The sequence below is a fragment of the Scyliorhinus torazame genome, chromosome 10 (genome assembly GCF_047496885.1).
Source record: "Scyliorhinus torazame isolate Kashiwa2021f chromosome 10, sScyTor2.1, whole genome shotgun sequence".
NCBI lineage: Eukaryota > Metazoa > Chordata > Chondrichthyes > Carcharhiniformes > Scyliorhinidae > Scyliorhinus > Scyliorhinus torazame.
In genome coordinates, this window is record NC_092716.1 from 98,532,936 (window position 1) to 98,545,467 (window position 12,532).

At 47.0% G+C, this 12,532-nt stretch overlaps 1 protein-coding gene and 1 long non-coding RNA gene across 2 annotated transcripts in view; one reads left to right on the forward strand and one right to left on the reverse strand.

Annotated features, from left to right (window-relative positions):
- Positions 1-12,532, reverse strand: part of smpd3 (sphingomyelin phosphodiesterase 3) — a 565,394-nt gene that overhangs the window by 491,022 nt on the left and 61,840 nt on the right. The gene's annotated exons all lie outside the window — the stretch shown is intronic.
- Positions 4,006-12,532, forward strand: part of LOC140430787 (uncharacterized) — a 36,253-nt gene continuing 27,726 nt past the window's right edge. The window contains exon 1 of the long non-coding RNA XR_011949546.1: positions 4,006-4,853. This is a non-coding gene — a long non-coding RNA (uncharacterized lncRNA). The remainder of the gene's footprint in view (positions 4,854-12,532) is intronic.

The following is a 12,532-nucleotide window of genomic DNA, read 5'->3' on the forward strand; positions in this document are numbered from 1 at the left end:
GGAGGTGTTAAGTAAGTGCGGTTGCTTTTTGGGTATAGTCTTAATGTGGGGAAAAGTGCAGTGTTTCCGTTGAGCACGCGGGGATAGGGAGGAGGTCTGGAGAGATTGCTGTTTCGGCTGGCTAGGTTAAGCTTCAGGTATTTGGGAGTGTAGGTGGCTCACAACTGGCCATTGTTGCATAAGTTGAATTTGGCTAGTCTGGTAGAAGGCATAAAGGGAGATTTGAAGAGGTGGGACGCTCTGCCACTATCGTTGGCAGGGCGGGTTCAAACGATGAAAATGGCGCTCCTCCCAAAATTCTTATTTATTTTCCGGATCTTTTTACCCAAATCCTTCTTTGGGAAGATTAATAAGTTGATTTCACCTTTGTTTGGGCAGGCAAGGCACCTGGGTTCGGACAGTATTTTTTCAGAAGGATAGGCGGTCGGTGGGGTTGGCATTGTTGAATTTGATGAACTACTGGACAGTGAATATTGAGAAGGTTTGGAAGTGGGTCATGGAGGAAGGATTATTGTGGGGGCAGGTGGAGGATCAGGTTTGAGGGCACTTGTGATGGCTCCTCTTTCATTCTCACCGGGCACGTACTCTATGAGCGTGGTGGTGGTAGCCTCGTTAAGAGTTTGGAACCCCTTTGGGTAACCTTTTAAGTTAGAGATGATATCGTTGTGGCACCAATATGTGGGACCACAAATTTATCCCGGTGGGGTTGGTCTCGACATACAGGGTCTGGGAAAGGGAGGGTGTTGACAAGTTTAGGGATTTGTTTGTGGAGGAGAAATTCTTTTTTACAAACATTTTATTACGGCATTTATGGTTTTATAACAATAAAAGATACAAATGTAAACATAGTTCAGTGCGTAACACATCCCTCCATCTCCCACTGTTCCTGCCTAATCTAGACAAAAGATAGTCTGACTCCCCCCTACCCCCCTCCCTTTCTCCCTAACCCCCACCCCCCTTATTGAATCTGCTGACGGGGTTGGAGAAATTGATGGAAAAGTTCCAGCTCCCTGAGGGAAATGAGTTGAGGTACTTACAGGTTAGGAACTTTGTGGGGAAGAAGCTGGCTACGTTTCTGTGGTTGCCACCCCCCTCATTGATGGACAAGGCATTGTCTGAAGATGAGATAGGGGAGGGAAGTATTTTGGGTATTTATGGGCAATTGATGGAGAGGGAGAAGGCCACCCTGGAGGAGACCAAGAGGAAGTGGGAAGAAGAGTTGGGCAGTGCACTTGAAGGGGTGGGCGGTGCAGTGAGGCCATAGGATAAACTCTACCTCCTCATGTATGAGACTGAGCTTAGTGCAGTTTAAAGTACTGCACAGCGCGCACACAAGCTTTTTTTCCAGAGATGGAGGATAGACATGAATGGTGTTCAAGGGGGCCATCGAACCGCACACCCATGTTCTGGTCCTGCCCAAAAGTGGGAAGCTCCAGAAGTCGTTTTTTGAGATAATGTTAGATTCTAGGGTGAGGATAGCTCCAAGTCCGAGGGTGGTGAAAATTGGGGTATCGGATAAGCCGGGAGTGCATGAGGGGAGAGAGGCTGATGCATTGGCTTTTGCCTCACCGATAACCTGAAGGAGGATTTTGCGAGGGTGGCGGGCTTCGGAGCCACCAAGGGCAACGGTGTGGGTGGGTAATCTGTTAGAGCTTCTGCATCTGGAAAAGATTAAGTATGCCATTAGAGAGTCGGAGGAGGGGTTCTCTTCGAGGTGCACGCTTTTTTCTCCTTCTTCAAGAATTGGTAGTTGTCAGCAAATAGAGAGGGGTGGAAGTTTGTAATAATAAAATAGGGCACACAGGGTGGGATGGTGGGTTGTTTGTTTGTTATGAAAATTGTATAAGGTTGAATGAGTGTTATGTATATTGCAAAATGAAAAATGTCTTGAATAAAAATACTTTTAAAAATACAAGGCATTCGATGCGTGACAAAGGTTCCTCTCTATCCTGGCATTTTGAAATACACAAATTATATGAGTTAAAGCATTGATCAAAGAATTGCAGCATATACTGCAACACTGAGGATAAGAAAAAGTTTTAAAATCACAAAATATACGTCAAAAATGCATTAAACATATCTAAATTACAGACATACATATAGACATAAATATAAATAATACAAACATGCATGCAATGTGTCCATAACCACACAGCTGTAATTCAATGTACATTTAAATCATACATATGTATGTACAATGTACACAAAGTACACATCCTGTGTAAACATGTATTAATGGTGTAGCTATTTAAACAGAAGTAGGAAATGTAGATATGCCATGTCAACATTTATGCATAGATGTTCCAAGAGATATTTTATGCACTATTACAAACACCCACAGACATGGAGATTCTATATACATATATATGAGCCAACCATCAGTAACCTATTTCTCACCATTGTTGGGTTTTCAAAGGTTACTGTCAGTGGAAAATGTATTTTGAATCACAGAATGGCTACAGATGGACATTTGCTTTGCAATGGTTTTGCACCTTGTACAAAGAGCATCCCACTCAGGCATAATAGATTCATCAACTGTTTTCAGTTCAATTCTGCTCATTTATTGTAGCCGTTCACTAAACTGATAAAATGGAAACTGATGCAGATACAATTAAAGTGCTGCCCTTGGAGTCATATGTTATTGGCACACTGCTAGCAGGCACATTTTGCTTAATGAGCCACATCTGAAATTGCATGTTATGTCATTTATAGTTTCCATGAATTGAACCATCAGCCCAGCAATTACAAATATGGACTGGGATGTAAAAGCAAATCAGCAGTTTATCTCTGGAAATATGAGCTTTGACATTTGAGCTGTTGGTTCTCTAATCAATGTATACTTTGTTTCTTAATGGACAGAAAATCATGAAGCAACCAACCGGTCAGTGGAACCGGATGTTCAGGAAGCATTCATGGATGATGCATTGCATCAAATCATAATGCACTTTATCCTGGTTAAATTCAAACAGGAAATATAGGGCCAATAGGAAAGGGAGAAACACAACCGCAGCCAGAGAAAGGGAAAGGGAAATCAACAACGAGGCAGGCAAGGAGAGAGACAAAGATCAAGAGCATGAAAGGAGATGGTGACAAAGAAAGACATATTAAGGTAGATCAAGAGAAAGGAAGACATGAAGAAGAAAGACCAAAATAAATCAACAGTTAGTGAAAGATAGGAACAGTATGTGTGTGTGAGAGAGAGAGAATTAACTGAGGGAAGAAAGAAAACTAAATGCTGGGGTACATCTAAGGATAATTTCTGCTTTCTTAAATGTTAATTCCTGTTATTTAACGAAGGATAGCCTGACACTAAGTGAATGGTTGATAGACCATTGTTGGTTGCTTTGATACTGCTGAGAGAACCAGTCTTCTAAAGAAAAAACTGGAGAAGGAAAAAGTGAAAATAAATCTCTGAGGCTTGTGTGCAAAGCCAGGAAAAGCGCACCAGAAACCTGCCAAGTCCCACAAGTCAATGAGCAGTATGCCTTGGTAGCTAAATCGTCAGGTGTTTGAATAACATGGTTTTAGTGGGCTAACCTCTTGTTTATTCTACATGTGAAAGGTTAATTTAATCCATCTAAAGTCTCAGGTGGTCTGCCGATTGTGCATGTGGAACATCAATTTCACTACTGGAGATGGGGTCTGTCAGTCTGATTCCTCCTTTCCTGTGGCTGTGCAAGAGAAAGTAAATTCCTCAGCTATCATATGCTTGACCTTTGAGCACTTCATGGTGATACTGTATGTCTAAAGGAAAAAAGTTGTTAATGCACCAGCACCGACATCCCTCGCCTTGATGAATATACTACAATTCATCAAAAATCAAGCATTAAAAGAAGCAGAAAATTGAAGATGCCTCACAAGAACTTCAGTAATCGCTGCAATTTTGCAAATACTAAAATTAAATATTGATTTAACGTTCACTTTCCTGAAGCCATTGACTCATACTTGTGTGCATACTCAAGTCGTTCGGTGCCTCAACTAAGTAAGTTTACCAGTGGGCATCAACAGAGGCTGTTTTCCCCTTTGAGAGCTGACTAGTGGTGCTTGAAGCTGAAAGTCGCCACACCGCTCAGGCGAGGGTAAGACATGGGAATTGAACCCGCGCTGTTGTTGTTGACTCCGCATCATGAACCAGCCAACTGAGCTAACCGAGCAATGCTTTGGGACAGTGCAGCTCAGCACCACTCTCGAAGATGCTTTGACCATCTGAGCCTCGAGTGCGGAGTCCATTTCTATTGATCTTTAGTGTCTGATTTGTGTGTGATGTTTGCTCCACCCCCGGCTTTATTTCCGTCCCCAGTTTCCCCCGGAATCTATTTTATCGTTCATTCCCCTTGAGCTTCCGTCTGTGTCTCAACTAAACCACGGAAGATAGATCAAGGAATGCCACGGGAGGGAAATCAACAGAAAGTCACATTCGCTGCACAGTTCTGAAAAATAAATGAAATGTTTCTAAATGGATTTCTCGCAGATATTAACACTGAATGGGTTTAAGGTAATCGACTTCCCAGCGGGAAACTGCTCTTTTCCCCTGTCTCAACAGCCATCATGGGAGAGCTGAGAGAGGCGAATCCTTTAGAAAACAAGGACTCGGGAGGCTCCCCTGCTGGCTCCTAGTCTGATCCGCACTGAAAAATTCATGAGCAGCAGAAAGTAGGCCACGGCAGTAGCTCTCTCAGTCAAGAGCTGGCTGACGAACCAGTTTGCATTTGGATCCTGGCTGTCCAGACGTCCCTGTTTGTGATGAAGCAGTCCCGCTGACTTTGCTGTCACTATTCACAGCAGAGGAAGAGGATAATATACGAGACAATACAAGGGAAACAAGGACCGAAACTCACTAAAGTTATCGTTAAGTATGAAAGCAATATTAGAAAAATAATGGCACTGCAGACTGACAAATAAATCCTCATGGCCTGATGGTTTTAAAGAAAGCAGGTGCTTTGGAATCTTCTAAAGCTCTCTTGATTCAGGAATTACCCCTTTAAATCGGAACATTGCAAATGTAACTTCAATATTTAAGAAGAGTGAGAGAGAGAGTTCAGGAAATTACAGATCAGTCTAATATCTAAGGTAGCCACACTGATGGAGGTGAAGATAGACACCAGACCACAGAGGCAGAGAAATGCATCATCACCCTGTGCATAGAGATAATAGTCATGATGGGCCTCCCATCCAAGCTTTTGTGTAGTACTTAACTAAATAATAATAACCATGCAAATACCAACAGGGAAAGGAATGAGCTTAGGCCCCTATCATGCATCACTGCAGCAGAGCAGTCAGAGGCAGAGGGACAATCCTGTTCAAGGCAGCAACTGTTTTGCATTGTTCGTGACCCCAAAATAAAAATACAGGACATACATGTATCTGGTTCTGGACAGTGGACAGACCAGCTCACAAAATGGACTGTATTATAAAACCAGACAAACAGCCACCCTAACATCTGTTCTTGGGAAGTTATTGGAAACTGTAATTTAGGGCACAATGATGAACAATTAGAGACAATTGAGCTGATTAAAGCGAGACAACATGGATTTGTAAATGCTGGACATGTCTTATTAACTTAACTTATTTTTTCAGGGAATAACTAAAATAGTAGACGGGGAAAGTCTAGGGTGTTACCCAGATGGACTTTCAGAAGATGTTCTAAAAGGTTCTCTTGACTGAGAGAGCTACTGCCGTGGCCTACTTTCTGCTGCTCATGAATTTTTCAGTGCGGATCAGACTAGGAGCCAGCAGGGGAGCCTCCCGAGTCCTTGTTTTCTAAAGGATTCGCCTCTCTCAGCTCTCCCATGATGGCTGTTGAGACAGGGGAAAAGAGCAGTTTCCCGCTGGGAAGTCGATTACCTTAAACCCATTCAGTGTTAATATCTGCGAGAAATCCATTTAGAAACATTTCATTTATTTTTCAGAACTGTGCAGCGAATGTGACTATAACCATAGACACTGCAGCTAATCGAAACAAACCTGTTGGACTTTAACCTGGTGTTGTAAGACTTCGTACTGTGCTAAAGTTATAGTTCATAGAACTGAAGGCAAATTATTGACTGGGTTAGGTTAGGAAATTAGTTAGGCGGTAGATGACAGCGCAGAAACTGCAAAGTGAGGTGAACTCAGCCCAATGCATCGCACAAGCTTGCCACCCTCACATTGATTCTGGATACACCTCCCTGTGCCTCAAGAAGGCAGACAGCATTATCAGAGACCCCTCCCACCCAGGCTTTGCCTTCTTCCAGATCCTTCCATCAGGCAGAAGTTACAGAAGTCTGAAGGCCCCCACATCCAGACACAGGAACAGCTTCTTCCCCACAGCAACGAGACTCCTCAATGACTCTCCCTCGGACTGATCTGTTCCCTGTAAGAACACTATTCACTGCTCTTGCTCATGTATTTGCTTTGTTTGGCCTCGTGTTCCATACTGTAACCAATCACTGTTTGTTGATGTACCATTTATCAATGTACTCTGTTGATTATTCTTTTTTGTCTACTATGTGCCTACTGTGTACGTTCCCTTGGCCGCAGAAAAATACTTTTCACTGTACTTCGGTACATGTGATAATAAATCAAATTTTAAAATAAAATCAAAATTTGATTCGCCATAAGGTTGGATACTCTTTTGAAGGTGATCATCCGTCCAAATGCTTGAAACATCATGGCACTCATACATGAGATGAACTCCTCCATTTTCTATGCAAGAGTGCACACTGCACTCTGGAAATTCTGACAGAGGACACATATTGCTGCTCCACAAGCGCCCATTTAATGTATGAACCCCGATGCTCAGATTTGACAAAACCAAAAAATACTGGACAATCTCAGCAGGTCTGACAGCATCTGTGGAGAGAAAAGGGAGCTAATGTCTCGAGTCTGGATGACTCTTGTCAAAGCTTGGGTAGTTGGATTGTCCACGTTAAATTGCCCCGTAATTGGAAAAAGAATTTAAAGAAAAAAAAAGGAAGGTTAGAAAGTGATGGTTGTCAGCTGATTGTTCCAGGATATGCATTTTGCTGGTCATCGAACCTTTTCCAGCACTGGACTCATATCCTGGCTATTTTGGCTACTGGCAGCCTCAGCAACTGGAAGCCACACCAGCTGCTTCCTGCCATCCTCAAGGAAGATTACTTCTCTCTGTGCCTTTAATGGTTCAATCAGTACGTCCATGGACAAGTCTGTAAACCAGGGAACAGCCTATCCACATCTTCCATCCATGCTGCTTATTCTTCCGCCACACTGGATTGTTTCCTACATTTACTGCTGGCTTTTGTATTCCAGCCGGGATCCCTTCTGTCATAATATACACCAATATATCATGGTGCAGACACACACTGATGGACACACAGTGGGACCAATCAACACACACAACACCGCAGCCAATCACCAGTTAGAGAGCACACGCACTATAAAGACAGGGGGCATCAGAGTTTCCGCTCATTCGAGCTGCAGCTAGCTAGGAGGACAGAGCTCACAGCCTGCAGCACAGACATTCACCATGTGCTGAGTGCATCGACTGGTGAGGACAAGGCAAAGGTCTTTAGTTAAAGCTAGTATCATGTTAACCCACAGTCAGAGTATGTTAAACAGTTAATGATTCAATAAAATAGTGTTGCACTATTTCAAGTGTTGGTGACCTGTATGTGTTCCACGGATCCAGAGCACCCAACACAACATGATACCAGGAGTTGAGGGATATTAGCACTTCTTAGACCTACCTGCAAGTGATCTGCCTTCCGCCAGCATTCCGTCATCCTGCAACATGGACAACAACCTAGGGGCCAACTGGAAGATATTCAAACAGCGCTTCCAGCTCTTCCTTGAGGCCACAGATAGGGAAGACGCCTCGGATACCAGGAAGATTTCTCTCCTCCTCTCCACGGCCAGAGACCATGGGGCTGGTTTAGCACACTGGGCTAAATCGCAGGCTTTTAAAGCAGGCCAGCAGCACGGTTCAATTCCCGTACCAGCCTCCCCGAAAAGGCGCCGGAATGTGGTGACTAGGGGCTTTTCACAGTAACTTCATTGAAGCCTACTTGTGACAATAAGCGATTTTCATTTTCATTTTCATGTCTTCCACATTTTCAATTCTCTCACCTTTGCGGATGATGAAGATAAAACAAAGTTCAAGACGGTCCTCCTCAAGTTTGACACTCACTGCAGCGTAGAGGTGAATGAAAGTTTCGAGCGCTATGTGTTCCAACAGCGTTTGCAGGGTAAGGATGAACCTTTTCAATCCTTTCTCACGCACCTCCACATCCTTGCGCAGTCTTGCAGCTACGGGCCAACCTCCGACTCCATGATACGTGACCAGATCGTTTTCAGTGTTCAGTCGGACCCCCTACGACATCAGCTCCTCAAAGTAAAGCAGCTCATCCTAGCGACCGCCATTGAGACCTGTGTCTTACACGAAAACGCCACGAGTCGGTATTCCCACATCCAGGCGGCTGAAACGGCGCGGCAAGGTCCCCACAAGGTGGAACGGGTCCAAGCGATTGAGCAACTCCAGGGCCTCAGCCTGAATGAGGGCGGCCATTTTGCGCGCTTTTCGTGGACTCCCTCGCTTGTGTGCACCAAACGAGGGGACGGTGACGTCGAAGAACGTAATGCGGAGGCGCGCACCACGCACGACCGCACCGCGCATGCGCGGTGGCGCAGCAAACGTGCTGACGCTACGACGTGTGGCAACTGTGGCTCCGCCCATTTAAAACGGCAATGCCCTGCCAAATCTCGACAATGCCTAAGATGTGGCAGACTTGGCCACTATGCTGCCTTCTGCTGAGCAGTTCAGCCTGCCAATTCATATCGCTTCAGCCAGCCTTGCAGGAATGTCCGGGCAATTCAACCCACGGTCACCGAGTCCGATGCGGACCTCCCACACAGCAGTGACACCGAGGACCCGAAGGCGCCTTTTCGAGTCGGTGTCGTGACAAAAAACAGGCTGTCCCCGAAGCAAAAACACCAGACGCTGTCGGTATACAGCATCGATCCAGACAATGAGTGGTGTGCCACCCTGACGGTCAACCGGTCCAAAATATGATTCCGCCTGGACATGGGTGCCTCCGCCAATCTCATTGCACGGTCTGACTTCCAAAGCCTTAGTGTCAAACCAGCCATCCTTCCATCAGCCTGCCAGCTATTGGATTACAATGGCAATGTCATTGCTGCTAGCGGCTCGTGCCAACTTGAAGTGACGCACAGGTCACGCAAAGCCATCCTTCCTTTTGAAATCATGGGCTCCTCGAAAGCCTCCCTGCTTGGCGCGCAGGCATGCAAGCTGTTGAACCTAGTTCAGAGAGTTTACTCTCTCTCTCGTGATGACACGCCTGCCTTTCAGGACACTGACTTCAGGGCGCAACTCGACGCCATCATCAACCAGCATCATGACGTCTTCGAAGGCATTGGCACGCTCCCATATACCTACAAGATCTTATTGAAACGGAATGCCACGCCTGTGGTGCACGCACCTCACAGGGTCCCTGCACCCCTTAAGGACCGCCTCTAGCAGCAGCTGCAGGACCTCCAGGACCAAGGAGTGATCTCCACAGTCACGGAACTAACCGACTGGGTCAGTTCCATGGTATGTGTAAAAAAGCCTTCCGGCGAATTGAGAATTTGCATTGATCCCAAGGATCTAAATCGCAATATCAAGAGGGAGCATTATCCAATTCCCAAGCACGAAGAGTTCACATGCGAGATGGCTCGCGCCAAGCTCTTCACCAAACTCGATGCCTCAAAAGGATTCTGGCAAATCGAGCTCGACAAATCCAGCAGGAAACTGTGTACATTCAATACCCCTTTGGCAGATATTGTTACAACAGGATGCCGTTTGGGATCATATCTGCTTCAGAAGTGTTCCATAGGATCATGGAACAAATGATGGAAGGCATTGAAGGTGTTCGCGTCTATGTCGACGACGCAATCATTTGGTCCACCACCCCGCAGGAGCATGTCAGTCGCCTCCAGCGTGTATTCAAATGCATACGTGAGCAGGGCCTATGCCTTAACAGGGCCAAATGCTCTTTTGGTCAGACGGAACTCAAGTTCCTCGGGGACCACATCTCCCAGTTGGGTGTGCGGCCGGATGCGGACAAGGTGGCTGCTATCACAGCCATGAAAACGGCAGAGGACAAGAAGGCGGTCCTCTGATTTCTGGGCATGGTCAACTTTTTAAGGAAGTTCATCCCTAACCTCGCCTCTTATACCACGGCTCTCAGGAACCTGGTCAGGAAGACGACAGACTTCCAATGGCTCCCTGCCCACGAGCGCGAATGGAGAGAACTCAAAACCAAACTGACCACGGCCCCGGTCTTAGCTTTCTTTGATCCAGCAAAAGAGACCAAAATTTTGACCGATGCCAGCCAATCCAGCATTGGGGCAGTGCTCCTGCAACGCGATGAGGCCTCATCATGGGCCCCCGTTGCATATGTGTCACGCGCCATGACCCCCACGGAACAGCGCTACGCGCAGATAGAAAATGAGTGCCTGGGCCTTCTGACCGGTGTGGTTAAGTTTCATGATTATGTGTACGGACTTCCTCAATTCACCGTCGAGACCGACCATCGCCCGCTGGTCAATATAATACAGAAAGACTTGAACGACATGACGCCTCGCCTTCAGCGTATTCTTCTCAAACTCCGGCGATACGACTTCCAGCTGGTATACACCCCAGGCAAAGACCTCATCATTGCCGACGCTCTCTCCAGGGCAGTCAACACTCCATGTGACCCAGCGGTATTCGTCTGCCTGGTTGACGCCCATGTGGCCTCCAATCTACCTGCCACAGATGAACGCTTCATCCAAATTCAACGCAAGACGGCGGCTGACCCTTTGCTACAGCGTGTCATGCGCCAACTAACAGACGGGGGCTCAAGGGCCAATGCCCTCAGTTCTATAATATCGGAGATGATCTGGTGGTAGTAGACGGGGTCCTTCTGAAACTGGACCGCATTGTCATCCCGCATAGCATGCGCCAGCTCGTCCTGGAACAGCTACACGAGGGCCATCCTGGCGTGGAAAAGTGCCGCCGACGGGCCCGAGAGGCAGTGTACTGGCCCGGCATTAATGATGACATAGCCAACACGGTGCTCAACTGCCCCACTTGTCAGCAGTTCCAGCCGCCCAACCATGTGAGAACCTGCAGCCCCAAGAGTTGGTCACGTCACCTTGGACCAAGGTGGGCATTGACCTGTTCCACGCGCTGGGTAGAGACCATGTCCTGATCGTGGACTACTTTTCAAATTACCCGGAGGTGATACGGTTGCATGATATCACATCGTCTGCAGTCTGTAAGGACACCTTTGCTCGACATGGCATCCCACTCACGGTTATGTCGGACAATGGCCCCTGCTTCATAAGCCAGGAATGGTCCAACTTTGCCAGGCGGCACAATTTTGCACATGTGACATCCAGTCCCCTGTACTCCCAATCCAACAGCAAAGCGGAGAAGGGTGTCCACTGTCATGATATTCAGGTAAACATCATGGTACAAACATACATACATACTGATGGACAGATCAACGGACCAATCAACTCACACACAACACCACAGCCAATCACAGGCAAGAGCATACACACTACAAAACAGGGAACACGACACTTCCCGGACATTCCAGCAGGAGACAGCTCAGGGCACAGAGCTCACAGCAAGCCACTCAGCCATCCACCATGTGCTGAGTGCCACTCCAAGATAGTATTAAGATTTCCAAGATAGGAAAAGGTCCACAGATTCTGGGGTTATGATCGAACCTCAGTAACCAGTTTACCACTGTAAATAAATGTCAGTAATAAAACTGAGTTGTACCATTCGCAACCGTGTTGGTTCGTCTGTGTAGCAGAGTACCCAACACATCATAGTACCAGGAGTAACTGTGGGACCTACCTACGAATCCTCCGGAATCTGCCATCCTGCGCCATGGACACCGCCAGCACACCGCAGCTGCTACAAGACACTGGAAACCTCGGCGTCAGTTGGAAGCTGTTCAAACAGCGCTTCCAGCTCTTCCTGGAAGCCAACGAAAAGGAGAGCGCTTCGGACACCAGAAAGATCGCCATCCCCCTCTCCACGGCAGGTCAACATGCCATCCATGTTGACAACTCCCTGGTGTTTGCGGAAGGTGAGGACAAGACCAAGTACAAGACGGTCCTTCTCAAACTCGGCCAACACTTCAACATAGAGGTCAACGAGAGTTTCGAGTAGTATCTCTTCCAGCAGCGCCTGCAGGGTAAGGATGAGCCCCTTCAATCCTTCCTTACGCACCTCCGTATGCTCGCGCAGTCCTGCAGTTACGACACCACCTCCAATTCAATGATTCGGGAACAGATTGTTTTTGGGGTCACCTCGGGCACCCTACGCCAGCAGCTATTAAAAATTAAAGGCCTCACCCTAGCCTCCGCAATCGAAGCCTGTGTCCTGCATGAAAACGCGACTAGCCGCTACTCCCAATTTCAAGCGGTGCGGCAAGGGTCATACGCGGCCGGATCGGCGAGGCAGGCGTCCTACGAGGCCGAACGGGTCCAGGCGATCGAGTTCCTCCCGGCCCGC